This window comes from Archocentrus centrarchus, chromosome 2 (genome assembly GCF_007364275.1).
Source record: "Archocentrus centrarchus isolate MPI-CPG fArcCen1 chromosome 2, fArcCen1, whole genome shotgun sequence".
Lineage (NCBI taxonomy): Eukaryota > Metazoa > Chordata > Actinopteri > Cichliformes > Cichlidae > Archocentrus > Archocentrus centrarchus.
This window is the reverse complement of record NC_044347.1, coordinates 17239323-17257447: the sequence shown is the minus strand read 5'-3', so window position 1 is coordinate 17257447 and position 18125 is coordinate 17239323.

The window sequence follows — 18125 nt, the reverse complement described above, 5'->3', positions numbered from 1 at the left end:
TTTACATCTCTCCTGACCTCTTTCATACATACTGACAATGATTTGAACTAAAAATTTCAAGTTTGGATTCATCACTCCATAAAACCTGTTGCCACTGATTTTCAGTCCAGTTCTTATGTAATTTCACACAGACTTTAATCACTGTGTCACTTTTCTAAATCTCACCCTTCCACTGAGACTATTTCTGATGAGGCTTCAGTGAACAGTAGATCAGCTTAAGGTCCAGATTTCTCAGGTCATGTGTCTAGTCTGCTGGATAATTTCCTATTTCTTAAGTACATGACTTTCAGATACTGTTCATCTGCTACTGTTTAAAAGTACTATTTTATGCCTGTCAAACTGTGTGGTGTTTGGCAGTTTTCATAGATTCAAGAAAAGAAATGGGAACAAATATTTTTTATTTTTTATTTTTTGTAATTACAGGCTGCTCGAAATACAATTTAAAATATGCTGTTAAGTGTAGAAAAAACACTGGTTCATCCATTCAGTCAGCTTTTTTATTTTTGAATGAGTCATAGCTTAGTGTTAATAAATAAAACAACATTCTTCTGAATATAGTCAGGTATCAGAACTGGACTGAAAGTAAGTCAAAAAAACAACCTGAAGAAGTATTGCATAAGACCACTTTTAAAGAATTACAAGAAAGTCTGGCTCTTTGGAAGCAAAATATGAAGAAATAACGGGTGTCTCAAGACTTACACAGCATGGTACATCCTCATGCCAACAAAACAGTTCTCTTCTTTCGGTACATGGGCATCTTACCTCTTGGGGCGTCCTGTTTGTGTTAATCCACTGATGCTTAATCAGAGGGCTCCGGAGAGTTTGGAGTTGATGTGAACTTCTTGAAGGCAAACTGTCCACCTGGAGGAGAGCATTATTGCTACGAAATGCTGTCTACACAAGCCAGTGTGCTTAGTCAATGTGATACATGCAAAGTTAACTCCCACATGAATGTCAGGTCCTAATGCAATGCAATTAATTTCAGTTTTATTTATATGGCACCAATTCACAGCAAGTCACCTCAACGTGCCTTATATTATAAGGTAAAGACCCTTGAGTGTTAGAAAGAAACCCCAACAATCACACGTCGTGAACCTTAGTCAACAACAATAACAGAAAAAAAGAAAAATCAAAAACATTCAGCTGTATTTGTTTTTCCAAACTGACTTTTTTTTTTAAAATCATATTTTATCTTCTTGAGTAACTTCAACAGCAAGCACCCTCCTGTGTTTGACAAAAAGCTTTTTCAGACCAGTGAGGGGTTGCATCAGCATACAGCATATACATGACATCAGTCATATAAGAGTTAAACATTTGGCTTTTTTTTGCCATGTAGTGAGCGCTTAACATTTCTTGTTCAGTTTTTCTGACTTTTCTGCAACCCTAAAATCTATTTTAAAAACCACTCAGCCAGGCCTGTTATGATAAAATTCTGACAAAGCCCATGGCCACAGACTCATCTGCTGTTGCTGATCTTTGCAACGGGTGCTTGAACAAATGTCAAGGTTTAATTAAATGAAGTGTGATTAAATTAAAATTGATTCAGATATTCTACAGACTACTGAACATGCTACGTGGGACTGATCCAAAAGACCAAAGTTTGCATCTGGGTCAGAGCACCGGAGGATAGCACATTAAGATGCTGATCTGACCTTTAGCATTCCACAAAATAGATAGTAACCATAGAGTCATTAAGATGTAGCCCACTGCGGCTACTGTGCAGTGGTCTTCACAAGTAACAAGAAAGATCCCTAACCTTCATAATTCACCCACCTGCAGACCCACACACACACACACACACACACACACACACACACACACACACACACACACACACACACCTCACTACTACTTAATGACTGCCTGGGGCACATTTTTCACATCTGGAGATTCCTTTAAATTTGTAACACTTAAGCATCCAGTATAATGAAAATGGAGGGTGAGAAATATCACATGGCATTTACTCAAAAATTCGGTATTAACACAATCCACACGTGCCTTTATAAATAGAAACATTAATGAGCTAAGAAAAAAATAAAAATCTGGACACCAAGGTAGGTAAATGTCCTTGTTGTTACTGGAAGAATGTTCCCAGAAGTTTAATGATGGGCTGATTTGAAATGTTCTCTAATGACATCGACCCGTGATATCGCATCGTGCTGACACACCTGGAAGTTTTCAGCTACTGTTAAAGGAATGGTGTGTTTTTTTTTCTTTTTTTTTTAAATTAAACACACATACTTTAAACATTTAGTGTTAGTCACTACCACACATTGTAAATATCACTGGTTGTAACTGGTTAAACATTTTAATGTGTACATATTCATAAATAGCTGCATATCAGCAAGCATTATTGACTTAGCGGAGTATTTCTGTGAGCACGGTCTGTTCCTAATTTACAAAACTCACATATACACATCTTACTCACTCTAGATTATGTTACTCATAATCAGCAAGAGCCCATAACTGATTTACTAGTAGTTTGAGACTAATTAAGCAGTAATGAGAAGGCTAGTAATGAAAAAGTAGTAGTTAATGGCCTAGTTGTTGCAAAATACAGTCATTTAAATGTAGGCATGTTCAGATGCTTTAGAATAATTGTGTGTGTGTGTGTGTGTGGGGGGGGGGGGGGGGGGGGGGGGGGGTTACACACATTGTTTGAAATTTGAAACATTTAGAGCCATTTCAGATGGAAGGAAGAAACAATATCATTGTACAGTTGGTGGACTCTTGATGACTCCTTTCTTAAAACTGTCATAATGTCATTGCAATCACATCCAATCCTTCTGTTTCAAATTATTTAAGAAAACATGTTTTTACTTTCAAGTGTGTGAACAACACACAAAGCCTACTGTTCAAAGCAGCTAAGGCTGCTTTTATGATAAATTCTACTTGATATATTAAGAGCAATTTAATATTAGATATGCTGCATAATTTACATGTAATGAGGAATGATTTACAGTCAGACAAAACACGCCCCATGGAGATATTGACCAGGGTTCTGCTGGATGTACACCCACAGATGAATTTCAGGGACACGGACAGCAGCACCTTTTCAATCAGTGCCCAGATAATATTGGTAGAGCTGACGTGTTTGAAAGAAATTACAGATGGGGGGGGCATTTAATTTACAGCTGCACACCCACAGATGAAATTGGATTTTATTGCCTGTGTGTACCACCCTTGCATTGTTAAGTCTACAGCTGAAGTAGCACTCTCAATATTTGACATCCTGACACACTAACTAAGAAACCGCCAGCATTACATCAGAGGGAAGCCATTATTCCCCGGTTGTGGGAGTGTTATGTGTGACAGTGACTTGTGTCATGTCCCATTAATAATGGTAATGATAGCATTAGGGGGGCATGATGGGATGTAATTCAAAGATCTGCAGAGTGCAAGTGACAAGGTCATTCAAAATGACAGTAAGCGGGCCTGACAGTTTGTCACAAGGAGGAATGCGCACTTTGCTTTTTTAGTTCGGTCACACAAGCGTGGTGCACACACTGAAACAAAGTCTACTCTGTTATTAACCAATAGCAAGTGGCAATTGTGTTGTTAACATATGGGTTGTCTGAGTACATTAGCTGTGCCATCCATATTTTCCTAGGTTGCAGTGCGTCACCAGCAGCAGGTGTATAATATCAAAAGAAACATTACCGGGACTCAGAATTAACCCCATGACAGTTTCTAATCCTTTAACTAAACCCTGCCAGCTAATATAATTACACATATTTCCTCTAAACATGAAATTGTTTCTAATACAATAAAACAATTACTTTATAAATGTTATATCGCAAATTGTATTGCACGATAGTTGCTTAATGATAATTATAGACACAAGGCTGCATACTGTATTGTGCATTTGTTAATGATGATAATATTTACACTGATTTCTAAAGGTGAAACACTGCAGTCAAAATGTCTTTATGACAACATCTCAAAGGTTGCTTGGCATCTCAAAAGTAAGTACAATAACCATCAAGAAAAACCACACATGCCTTAGAATATGATCAAACCAAACAGAGGTGTTACTGTTAGTAAACAGCACGAGGATAATAACGTTTTCTTGGGTAGTGACTGGCTTCTGATTTTTTTTCAACCCACAGTTATTATAATGCTTTTGGGGAGCTTATTAACTATGCTCAAAATTGCCACAGTTTGAGCATTGGAATTTAGTAAATAACCTGAGCTTTTACAGCTTATGTGTGTTTACATCTTAGCTAATGGTGCCTTGATGTGAAATTAGCTATTAGCATTTTCCATTTGTACAGAAATCGCAGATCATTAGGCACATATGGAGTTACACACTCATTAGTTACACTTTAATAGTACTGAGTTGGAACCCCTGTCGGACTCAGAATTGCTCAGGGCATCGATTCAACAAGGTGTGTATATATTCCTCAAGAGATTTTGGTCCATGTTGACATGTTAGCATCCCACAGTTGCAGCTGCAGATTTATCAGGTGCACATCAATCATGGGAATCTACCATTAGATGACATTCCATCTGCTTCAGGGTTTGCATGTTGTACATTCACCTTTGACATCAACAAGACATTTTTCGCAAAAAATAAACCTGCCGCTCATTGGATATTTTCTCTTTTTCAGATCATTCGCCGTAAAGCCTAGTGATGGGAAAATTTCAGCAGATCAGCAGTTGAACTTCAGCAGGCTGTTTTGATCATGTCTATATGTCTAAATGCATTGATTTGCTGCCATGTGTTTGGCTAATTAGATATTTGCTTTAATGAGCAGTTGAACAGGTGTAACTAATGATGCGACCAGAAATGTATACAGTACTGTGTCTTGAGCAACCTTTCATTTCTTTATATTTTGTTTCCAAGAAGCCAGACAATTGTGTGACTCTTTCCAGTCTTGCAATACTTCTCCAGGCTTTCTGAAGTTCTTTCAAGGTCTTTGGACATTGGCTGCCATGTACAATGTCCAATAGTAACTGTTGACAACATTTGTAAAACATGTATTTTTGCGCATTTCAATAGATCATCCATTTTCCATTTTCCTAGCAAAATATGAAGAAATGACTCAGTGGCTCAAGACTTTTGGACAGTATTGTAAAAGATACAACTTTAAAACACTTTCTGCAGAGTTGTGAATATCTTTCTATAAAAAGCCTTTGCCTCTTTTGTGACTCATTTAAGAAATTTGCAACACATTGTATAAACAAGGTCCATTGTGTGTAATGGCACTTTTATGCAAAAGTGAATGAATGCTGCATTGAAACATTAAAGGGAATGTAATCAACAATATTGCAATCAATATGAACCATGTGAAGTTATATAGAGAATATTCAGTGACAGATATCAGATTGAATAACAGCTGCGGTTATCAATATATTTCATTCTCTTTGGATCATGCTGGCAGCCAGAGCTTTGGTCCTATATATAATTTAGCTGTGAGCATCACCCATTATTCATCTAACAGAGATGCTTGCTAAATTGACGGAAAGAAATTTACACACAATAAATCACAACTATAGCCATTATCAGCCGATCTTTCTATTTCGCTAGTCCTTAATGTGCATCTTCTTGGCAGAAATCACAGTTTTAATTTCTTCTAAAACAAAACACAGCGCCACTAAGAGCAAATCCTCAATTAGTCATCAGATCGTGATTGAGTGTGATCATTAAAATAGTGTAGCTGCTGGCCTTTATCACATGGAGATGAATTTCAGAAGTATGATTATTCATTTCGGTGGTGTCCCTGAAAGACACTTCATCATTGTAATTAAAACATGTTTAAAATAAGAAATAATGTTTTGTTGTTTCTCTAAATGACAAGCTTTATTTAGTAAGTATATTTATATTTTATGTCGTTTGTTGTCCTTTGAGGAAATAGCTCCTGTGTATATTGTCAAAGTTTCCCAACTTCTTATGCAAGATTTCTCTTGGGGGAACAAACTTGTTTTACCCAGTATTCCCAATATTGAGGGTTTACTTTGTTTACTTGCAATTTGTAAGATAGTGAGCGAATACATCTTTCTGGGCTTCAAGCTATCCGCTTTTGATCGACCCACAGTTGGTCCGACCAGTGGCGTCCTTACTGGCAGATTCAGGTGTGCTTTTGGTGATACAACATAATGTTCATTTTGTAAATTCACTTCTAAATGTTCGAACCCAGTGTCCAAGACTGTGTTGTTCCATTCTTCACATGTGAAGAGTTTTAGGAACAGTGTATTTAGTCTGGGGTCTTTTATTTTGAAAATTGACTGGCTTCTCTATTCCTGTGTCTGACTTCCTGACCTCTGTATAGCTTTACATAACTCTAAAAAAAAATAGACCCACCAATCGATGAGGAGGAGCAGAGGTCTTTTTGGGGGGTACTTCTGAAGCCAGACACGTGTCTCTGATGGAACTGTAAGCACTGTCTTGAGTGGGTGCAATCAGGCCAGCAGGGTGCTTTGGAGCAGGAATGTGAAGCAGCAGTGCCCACGCCCAGGGTTAAGAAAGAAATTGAAAACTTGCTGCTGTATGAGTGTGTAGTGTTCCTTGGTTTCTCAGTCAGATCCACCCCTCACCGATAACCAGCCATGACCAATGGGTGACATCACAACGGCTCTGTCCATCTTATATATGCAGTCTATTTCTTCATTGGGACAAGAGCAAACAGTTGAAGGTTTTTATCTGGGGAAAAGATGTTTTGCTTTCCCGTCTTCTGAAGAAGTTTTATTTACCAGTTGGCTCAGCTGGTAATGATTCATTGAGGTGATTGGTTGGTAAGTAATAGACAGATGGTTAATGTAATCACCTGACAAGATTTTATTTTATTTTTTTAATTCCATTTCCAAATGGTTTTCAAGGACGACAACTCAGATGGTTATATGTGACAAACCATCTGGCCTGTCATGTAGCTACTCTCTCCTGTACCTACTTAGAACAGACAAAAAATAGCAAGAGTCAATATGGGAAAAAAAAAATACTACAGCAAGAAGCCCCTGCCTGCTTCTTCAGCCTGATGTATAAACACAAAACTTTCTCAGTGAGACATGTGTGACAGGGGAAGCTATTTATAGAAAATGGTTGTACATTTAGATTTAACTCTACTTTTCAAGGTAGCCCTCGAATCCTGCTCGAATCTGAGCAGGAATAACAATTCTGCTGAGAGAACTCCTCTCCCTAACACACGAAGGTACAGGCTGGAAGGACAAACTGTGATCACAGCAGCAAACACACTTGAACACAGAGCCTATCAATGACAAATCCACAAATTCAGTCAGACAAACAGGAGACTCAGGTGATCGGTAAAAGGCTAACAGTGTACCACACGCACAAACATAATTGGATGTTACTAGTCGGCTGCAGATTGATGCAAAAAGAAGAAAACAGTGAGACAGAGCATGAATAAGCTGATGTGAGCACAACTTCTGTGTGCTGCCTCTATCAACTGTATTTTAATTACTGTTTTCAGGTGAATCACTATTAGTTGCAATATGGGTGAACTTCTTAGATTGTACCAGGAGTCATATAGATTTCACTAATTGACCACTTGATCCCTGACCCCTGCTGAAAAGGTTTGGCAAGGAATCTTAACCACCTTTATTGAATATTACAACCTGAATTCCTAAAGAGAGTTGGTTTCTGTGTAAAATGAGATAATAAAAGAACAGAATGCAATGATTTGCAAATCTCATAAACCCATATTTTATTCACAGTGGAGCATAGACAACAGAAATGTTTAAACTGAGAAACTGTTTGCAAACGATAAGACTTTTTGAATTTGATGCCTCAAAGAAGTTGGGACAAGGCCCTGTTTACCACTGTGTAGCTTTTAGCAATAGTCTGTAAATGCCTGGGAACTAAGGAGAGCAGCTGCTGGACTGGTCTGATATAGGATTCTAGCCGCTCAGCAGTCCTGGGTCTCCTTGGTTTTAGTTTTCATTTCATGATGCACCAAGTTGGTCAAAGGTCTGGACTGCAGGCAGGGCAGTTCAGCAGACTCTTCTACTATGAAGCCATGCTCTTGTAATAGATGCAACATGCAGATTTGAATTGTCTTGCTGAAATATGCAGGGCCTTCCCTGAAAAAGATGTCATCTGGATGAGACCATATGTTGCTCTAAAAACTATATATACCTTTCAGCATTGATGGTGCCTTTCCAAATGTCCACAGATACTGATACATCTCCATAAATTCAGGCTTTAGAACTAAGGACAGATAACCTGGATGGTCCCTCTCCTCTTTAGTTCAGAGATTCCATCCATGTTTTCCAAAAAGAATTAAAAATTTTCATTCATATGAGCTTTGGCCCAGAGACGATGGTGGTGTTTCTGGATTGTGTCCACATATGGCTTCTTCTTTGCATGATAGAGCTTTAACCTGCATTTGTAGATGGCACAGTCATCTGTGTTCACAGACAGCATCAATAATGTACCCAGGACTCAAGACTCATTCTGATTTAAAAGCCAAAGAATAAAAATGGGTTTTCAAACAGGTTTTAAAGGTATCAACTGTTGGAGAGGTCCTGATATGAAGGACCAATTTGTTTCAGATTTTCGGAGCAACAGCTGCAAAGGCCCGATCACCTCTGTGTTTTAATCTTGACCTCGGGACAGTTAGGAGCATTTGCTCATTAGACCTCAGTGACCTAGTGGGAGTATGCAGGCTTATAAGATCGGAGAGGTAAGGAGGCACTAACCCATGCAACGCCTTAAAAACAAATAGTGAAACCTTAAAATCAGTTCTAAAGCTGACTGGCAACCAGTGTAGGGATGCTAGTATGGGGGATATGTGGTTTTATGCAGATTCATGAACCTCTGCTCATCTTTACAGTACATCTGAGAAACTCTGCCTCTCTAAGATGCTCTTTTCATATCAACCACTTACTTTTACCCTTTTTGGGGGTGGGGTCTGAGATTTGCAAACCATTGCATTCTGTTCTTCTTTAGATTTTACAGTACCTCAACTTTTTTGGAATTGGGGTTGTAAGTTATCAAAAAAGTTCAGACATAGGCTACTGTAAAAAAAATGTATTAATTAATACAATAATACATTTAGTAACTTCTGCTGTTCGCTCATTCAACAGTGAGAAACTGTTGGCCTTTTATCAATGATTGGACTCATGAGCATTCATGTAGTGCCACTAGAAGTGCCGTGCTTCTCATTTACATAACCATTCTGCACTGATAAAAAGCTGGGGTGCTGTCTCATCATGAGCTATTTTGGGGCTTCAGAAAGATCCAGGGAATGAACAGCCAAACCTGCAATTAGTGGACAACCGCATGTTGACTTGACCTGTGTGTTCTTTTTACTTGATTTCTGCAAATCTAATAGTGGAGGTTGATTCATGGTGATGAAGGTGGTTCATGTTAAATGGGTGATGTGTAAGGGGAACTTCTCTGGTTTTCTAGGCAAAAAGAATTATTATTATTATCTTATTTGGTTCTACCAGCATTAAAAAATAGATATGCAAATTGGAGTGTGGGCACTCCAATCGCTCCAATCGGTCGTAAAGGGTTATAAGTAACTTATAAGTTGTACTATGTATGTGTCCGGTCTATAGCCACATACATAAATGCAATTAGGTGGAATGGTGCTGTCCATCTTGACCACTGTATTCAAGATAGCGAGGCAACATGACAGCTTCCACAAAATTCCACCAGCTCCTATGTATTTTTAATAGATTAAATCTAAGTTTATGAAAGTGCATCAATTTATTGGAAGACATAACAACAAACAAATCAATGTATATTTATGAGTACACTTTTTTTTTCATTAAATAACCTCAAAAAATTATCTACTGTACCTTCAAAGTTGTTACTGAAATGTGCTTTATTTATGGTCAAGAGTCATGTTTGGGTTTTGCAGGCTAAAAGCATATTATTTATATTATGTAAATCTCATTGTGTTTGCATACATCTGTGAGAAAAGCATATTGCAGCTGTTCCTAATTTAAGAGGTCAGTGGTTCTCGGTCAGTCGGGTCATGCTAATCTTGAGTGCTTGAAAAGAAGGCAAGTGGACTTCTTTTTGATTCGTGAAGACATTTCACGTCTCATCCGGGAAGTTTCTCCAGTTCTAAAACGCCTATATTTTGCCTTCTTTTCAAGTGCTCAGAGTCTGATTGTTGGTCAGATAAACTCTGACAGTTGCTGAGCCAACATTTGCCAGTTTTTTGCTACGTTTAGATTAATCAGATAAGAAGGTGACCTATGCGGACTTCAGTTTCATACAGTATGTGGCATCAAAGCTTCAACCATTCCAAAAGGTTTAGCCGAGACTAACGCCCCTGTGTTACGTGTAAGCATTGTTGAGCTTACTGTGTATTACAGAGTACATGATCTGCAGACTGGTGATGATCTGTTTTCATAAGCTGATCTCTTTTTGCAGATGCATACATTTCAGAATGGGTAAGTAAAACTCTTGTGAGGCAAATTTCCCTTGAAATTCAGTTGCTGTGCTTCCACTGGAAAAAAAGAGCTCTTATTCAGTGTTTTTACTGCATAGCATTTTACTCAGTTATTTCTTTGATTCTGACTGTTTCTCCAGCAGAGCAGACATCTTTTACTGTGTTCCTACTATAGAAGTGGTACCTTTTACTTCAGAGTAATGACATCTCCGTGGGGGAGACATCTTTCTCTAATAGCTGTTGTGGAACATCCTACGGTCGTCATCTCACAGGTGAACAAACATCTTTTATTCAGAGTAGTGTTACTGCAGTGTATCCGTCCAACTTTAATGCAACAACAGTTGCTCCAGCTGCAGGAGCTGTTTCTATCTGATTGAGTGAGAGTGCCGTTGACCTTCAGCCATTTTACAGAGACTGTATTAAAAAGGCCCAGCCAGAGCCCTGATTTTATGGCCGAGCCTTCCCAAGGTCCCACTGACCTGATGGATATTACGAGGATAAATCAAACTTTCATGCCAACACACTCATCCACAGTAGGGGATGAAGCATGACTGCGTGCTGAAGAATGGCATGACTTGGAGTTAAGAAGGGTTTGTGCATCTGTGTGTGTGTCATTGTGTGTGTAAGCGTGCCTTTTACGATGTTTCCAGTCCTGGCATCAAAGGAAAGTAGCTGGCTGGCCATTTTAGTTTGATGGATTGAGCCTGACAATCAAAGTCCTTTTTTTTTTTCCTGGACTTTATTTGAGCGGAACAGCACATGTAATCCCTCAATATTTATTTCATAAAAGATGACTATAAAATGGCAACTTTATTTATGGTATATTTTAATAACTAGTGTATCAGGAAAGGTAAAGCCTCCACAGTTGGTGGAGGCTCATTTCTAAATTATGTGTTGTGAACTGGTGTGAGACAGGAGATCAGAGATCAGAGAGAAATGTGACACCATCTGTGAAGTCACAAATCTGGCATCAGAGCTTGCAATAAAATCTGAGTTGAGAAATCGCCACTCGCCATCATACATAGGCCTCTGATGATTATGATGATGCTCAGCATTGAGTTGACAGGCTCTGCCCAATGATAGCCAAACAACAGGGTGACACTGTGACAGTTTCAACAGCACCGTGATAAGCAAGGGGCACATACTACATTGTTTTCTTCTCTTATTTTCTTCCACCAGTTTTTAATCAGAACAGGAACATTTGGTAAACATACAAACATATCAAATGTTATAAAGTAATACTTCGACATCATTCAGATAACTGGACATTTTGTGTTACTCTCACTCATTGGTAAACATATAAACATCTAAAAGGGCAATCCCTTTATCATTTTAACCATGTGTCTGGGGTTGGTAAGATAAGTGAATTAATGAATGAGCTAAATATTCAGAGAAACCTCATTGGCACACTAGGATAAAAAGCATTGTTATTACTTTGACAGAGTACTCAAAAGTGGGTCTATTTTGGTACCATGCACTGACAAAAAAATGGCCTCTTCTCTGTCAAGAGACATGAACTAGACAATAATCTAAGCATATAGTCATGAAGAAAAGAAACTACACCCTTTTTCAAGTATAAGCTTTTACTTGTCAAGCCTATAAAAGCCATCTGGTCCTTGGCAGGTCTTGACATTATATAAAAACATGCTCAAATGAACTATAAAACAAGACGTATTGCATCGTATCTTTATTTCTTTAAGAAAAACTTAACTAAAATGCAGAAGAAATGTGTGAAAAACTAAATACGCCCTTACTGCTTTTATAGGAATTAAGATGGTAAGCTGCAGCCTCGTGCTGGTAATCTAATGCACTCGATTAACTGATCTGAGCCAGTGTTGCCAAATCTATCAAAACAGAAGTTTAGGCAGTTTGCAGATCTGCAGCATTCAGGTGTGTATAACACAATGTCAGTGAGGAAAGACAACAGCAATTGTTGCTGTCAATCAGCATCTGCACATCGGAAGGATTGTAATGCCATTTCAAAACAATTTGAAGGCCATCATTCTACAGTGAAAAAGATTATTGACATTCAAGACGGCTGCCAGTCTTCCCAGCAGTGGATATCCAAGCAAATTCCCAATCCAATCGATCCAATAGAGCACCTTTGGGATATGGTGGAATGGGAGCTTTGCATCAGACAAATCTGCAGCAACTGTGTGATGCTACCATGCCAATATGGGCCAAAAGTTCTGAGTAATGTTTCCAGCAGCTTGCAGAATCTGTGCCCATAAAGAATTAAGGCAGTTCTGCATGCAAAAGGGAGTCCAACCCAGTACTAGCAGTGTGTACCTAAGAAAATGTCAGGTGGGGGCAAATGCCATAAATAACCTAAAATATACATGCGTTTAAGTTTCTCTTACAGTGACTTTTTGTTCTTTGTTGTTATTCTTTGTGTTTACAGGTGTCAGTAAAACACATAAAAAATTAAGCAGTTAGCACATGAATGCAGTTCATGTATAATTTGTCAGTAAGCAGTCTGACCCATCCTCTGTGTTAACTGGAGCTGTGGACCACCTTAAGGGAGCGGTGTCATTGCTGTAAAAGCATTGAAGCGAAACATTCTTTAATGTGGACACATCAACTTAACATTAACAATGCTGACACACAGGGTGAGTGAGAGGACAGTGGTGGATGGCAGCTCTATTTCCAGACTGTCCAGATTCTCATATTCAGGGGCATTCGGGGTTTGTTATTCTGGGATTTAAGCCTCAGGGTGTGTTGACAGCTTGATAATGCTGCCCTGATTCGGACACCAAGCCGTGCTCCTCTGGATTTACCAAGAGCACTAAGGGCAAATAGTCTTAATGAGACGCATATATTCTGTAACTTCCTATTTCCAAGTGTAAAAGCCGCTTATTCTTCTTGATTATCACCGCTGAAAATCTTCTTGTGGCCACAACATCAAACATGAGCGAGCATTACATAATAGCAGGATACTTATTAGACAGCAAGTGTTTTGCCAGAACCAAAAGTTTAAATCTAAACTAATGTTATGAAGGCTGAAAGCAAAAAGTTGGCTCTAAAACATTAAAAACAAATGTTAAGGGGAGAGGATTAAGCAGTCCAAATGACACCATCTGCTGAATGCTATTCAAGGTATTTCAAAGCTGTCTACACATACTGTTAAAGACTATCTCTTACAAGTAGTTATAATGTGTTTTTTTCTATAGGGTACCTAAAGTGCTGTTATGCTGCATAAACAGAGAAGGCAAGCCTTGAATAACATAATTTGTGAAAAATAAATTAAATCTGTTGCGGACCTTAATAATGTAAGGATTTTATTTCATTTTCCTTTATTCATTTACACCTAAAACTTCAGTTTCTCACCAGTGTCAAAGGGGTTTGCCCAGAAGTCAATGGTCAGGTGTTTTGAACATATAATTATTGATCAGTTCTTTATATTTTGCTCCAAAGAAGCATGACTTTCTTTGAATTTTTTTTTTTTTTTTAAGCAGTCTTGAGCAATAATTCTCCATTCTTTCTGAAGGTTAAATTTCTTCTTTTGCCATTGGCTGCTTTTTCACTCATTTTCAGTCTTTCACATGACATGTTGGAGGCCCCGTCATGGTTTGGTGCTGCGTTTCAACCAGTGGTGATGGAGATCTTAAAATTAACAGAATTATGAACACAGAAAATTACTGTGAATACTATCTGGAAAGTGTCTGATTGGCAGCAGCTTCATTTTTCATGGGAAAAACTTTGAAAATATGTGGTTTTTATGAAAAACTGTTGTATAATCCATAGATTGTTATAGATTTTTCTCCCTCAAAACTCACTCTCACCATCACTTCTGAGCTAGCAAGAATACTTAAGAATGTATGGAAAATATACATAATTAGATTTAAAGTGAAGAGTCTCCTTCTTGGCATTGTGGTGATTATATGACAGCTATCTTTTTTTGTTTGTGTTTTGGTGTTGTAGGAGGAAAGGGAGATTGGAAGGGATAATAATAATAATAGCAGTGAGCAATCTTTTACTAAAACGACCTGTTATGCCAGGAAATAAATAAATAAATAAATAGCTTCAAAACTTCCTCTCCATAGTTTTCTTCCTCTCCCCAAAGAGGTTCTCTCTTAGTTGCTCAGTTTCCCATACCAGCATTTCCTGTACCTTTTTATCATAAATCCATTTCTGTTGTTATTGGGTCAGACTTACTCTCCGATGGGACTTCATGTTGCTTTAAAAACCGATAAAAGAGAGCCTCTGGCAAGTTTCCAGACAATTTATCATTGCTGCTAAATGTAAGCAGGGCACTGTGGTGTTGTTTACAAATTTAAAGGCAGGTTATGGAAGGCTGTGAGTCTGCGTGTGTGTGCGTGTGCGTGTGTGTGTGTGTGTGTGTGTGTGTGAGAGCCCACACAGTTTCTAACAGTGTTTAAATGTGTCAATCAGGAGATGTTTAAGGACTCATCCACACCGATTCGTGCTGTATCAGAGAGATGTGGTGATATCAAGGGGCATCAGCCAGGGAGGACGGTGGACCTTTGTGTGCAGCTTCTAAAGATGAATATATTTTACTTGGATGGGAAAAGATTTATTTAAAGAATGTTAATATTGAGCCAAAGACAGTAAATATCGCACTTATTTCTCTGCTTGTTGGTTAGATTGATTGCAATTAATTGACAGTTTACTAATTAATGAAATTATTTCTGAATGACATCACACTTTCACAAATTTGGAGTTCTTTTTAATCCCAAACATGGGTCAGGCTATGAAAAATATTGGATCCTACAATTTCACTAATCCTTCTCAGCAGTACCTTTTATTATGCTGTGCTCATATCATATCTGCATTTTCATAATTATGAGTTTCTCGCTCATAGATAGCATTCGAATCATCCCGCAAGTCATAATTACTCCCGGTAATCTCGGAAGGAACAGTGGATATAGTGAATATGGGGTCAGTTAAAGTCCACTGCTGAATACAATTAAGAACCACATTTCACAGATATAGTAGATATGTTGGCTGGCAAATTACAATAAGTTGCACATATTCACATTAGGTAGAGTCTTATTAATATGCACATAAGTGACAAATAAATGCTCTGTTAGTCATTTGTAGTTCTTGAAATATGATTCTATTAACATTAACAGTGTTTTTTCCTCCAATAACCCCCTAATTACTGCTTGCTGATAAGCACACAGGCTCTGTATTCTAAAGTTGCCTTCTTTTCAAACACAAGTATTGCACTTAGCAGACAGACAGGCATTTAACCAAATATTAGTGCGGGTTATGTACATATTTCATCCTGTGTGGATACTTTTTATACTGTGTTGATCTGAGAAAATCAAAAATAAATTCCAACCTGTGCACCCAATTCCCAGTTTTTTTAATAAGTCATTAAAGATGTAAGAACAGCTCAAAGAAATCACTAAAAGCCCCCAAATTATCAATACACCCATGCCCGTGATGAGTGGATGTGAACTTCACACAAAAAAAAACCCGTATCTCTATGTACTGCTATCATATTGGACCTACAGTATGTGCAGTAAAAGCTGTTCAGCTACTAGTGGATTGGTTATAAGCAAGATGTGCTGATTGTGAAACATAATCTGAGATAGAAATGCTTAATTTTTAATCAAATATCACATTTGCAACACTTGAGTCTTAATAAATAAGAATAGGTCATATTTGGGGGCCAGTTTAACTCACAGGGGGAGAAGGTGACCATATGATGGAAAGCTCAGTGCACTGGCCTGAGTTCAACTCTGACCCGAGTCCCTTTGCGACATGTCTTCCCTCACTCTCTCTCCCTGCTTTGGTATAGTGTTATAACTGGCTAGTCTTGTGGTACTACCACCTTGTAAGGCCCACGCTGAACAAACCATGTTAAATAATGCATGTATAAAACCGTGATACTAAATTAAAGGTCTGTTATTGTTTCTGCCTCTGCTATGGGTGCTCCACTTGAGTCTGGGAGGACGTATTTAATCATCACATGTAAGGGTGACTCAGTTTGTTGTGACCATATTGTAGATGACACTGCACAACTATGATTTCAGAGAACTATAATAGGAAAGTCCACTCATCAGAGGTGCCTGCAGCAGCTGTTGGAAGGTTTTTCAGGGAACATGCTTAGTTAATGGCCTAGCAGTCATAGAACACAGAATAAAAGCTGAGCTACCTGATATAGATGTGAACACCTGGTTATCATAATATTTTTGTCTCCATCTCTACCACCCATCCCATGTGACATCATGGCGGAAGTGCTTCACTTGAACCCCACTTTGTAATAAAGGAGGGAACTATAGTAGAAATAAGAAAATAGGGATTGAGACTTCATATAAAACAGAAATACAAAACTGAGTGTCATAACAGTGAGGCCATGTAAACTAAAACACCTTACTAGGAAGGAAACAAGATAAAGACAGAGAAAATCTCAAACTGCCAGTAACCAAAACTTTAACCATAAGAAAGACAGTAAATCCAAGACACTGACAAAGAAATCAAACTTAAAGCTCAAAGAAAAGAATAAATATCCAAAAGGATACAGGGGGGATGTTACAATAACAAACAAAACACAAGGAGCCAAATAACTCAAAACACTGGGTCCAAGATGCCGGTCCTTGGCAATGAGATTGCTGTGAAGCCAAATAAACAAACCAAAAAGCTAGCTGAAGCTTACATAAATCTGATAACAAACTACTTTATTTTTATTATTTATAATGCTCCTTCAGAGCCATAGGCACAAAAGAAACTAATATTGTTATACAAAATGGTCACAGGATAATAACCCTAAAGTTTAAAGTAATAATCATTCTTGCTTGTGGGTACTGGGGTTACCAAACTGAATTCCACGAGTAAACAAAGTCACTGATCCTTGAATCACAAAAGTTGTCAAAAAACTTTCACCAAAAATCACAATTATCTCACCTATCAAGCCTTTCAAAATTTTCTGGTTCCATTATTTTGAATAACAGCAGATTTAATATCTGATTTTGGATGGTTGGTTGGACAACAAATAATCTGAATGTTATCTTCAGCTGGGGAAAAACATGATGGGCGGTTCTGCAATTTTCTTTTGACATTTCAGTGATGATCCACGGTCAATTGAACATTTAGTCAGAGCTGTAAATGATATACTTGACTTAATGATTGGATCATGTATTTCCTCTCTTCATGATGCAAAATTAGACCTGTACACGCAACAAAGTATGATGCCAAAGCCTGTCATAGATACACTGCATTAACAGCCATTTCAATGATACTACACGACCAAGAATACTTAAGAAAAAGAAACGATGAGACAGATGAGATGTAGTGAGGCCAAATATAAATAGATATCATCCAGCTAGCTTGTTGGCTGCAGCTGCAGCTACAACCTGCATGGTCTCCTTTAACAGACAGCACACGTTACATATCAGTAATGCACATCCGCATGAAAACCCAGCCCTGGAGGAGAATCCCATGGAAACCAAGATAAGGACCCGGAGAGAAACTTACTGATAATGTCTGAAACCATTTTCAACCTCTAACGCAGTAAGTTTGAGTCGAGTTAAGTCAGTGTCATTCATACAACAACCTCAAGCTCGCTTGAATGTGAGAATGTCAGCAGAGTCCACTGGAAGAAGCGCATAAGGAAACTATTCTTAGCCAGAAGTTGCTGCTTAGAAATAGTTTTACAACAAAACAAATGAAGCACAACCTTGGAGTTCTACTGCGGTATGGTGAAATGTTTCCTCACTGCGTGGGCAGAGGAACGAACATGACATGAACACCAAAGAAGGAAAATTATGATAAAGCATGCGGACAGGTCCATCA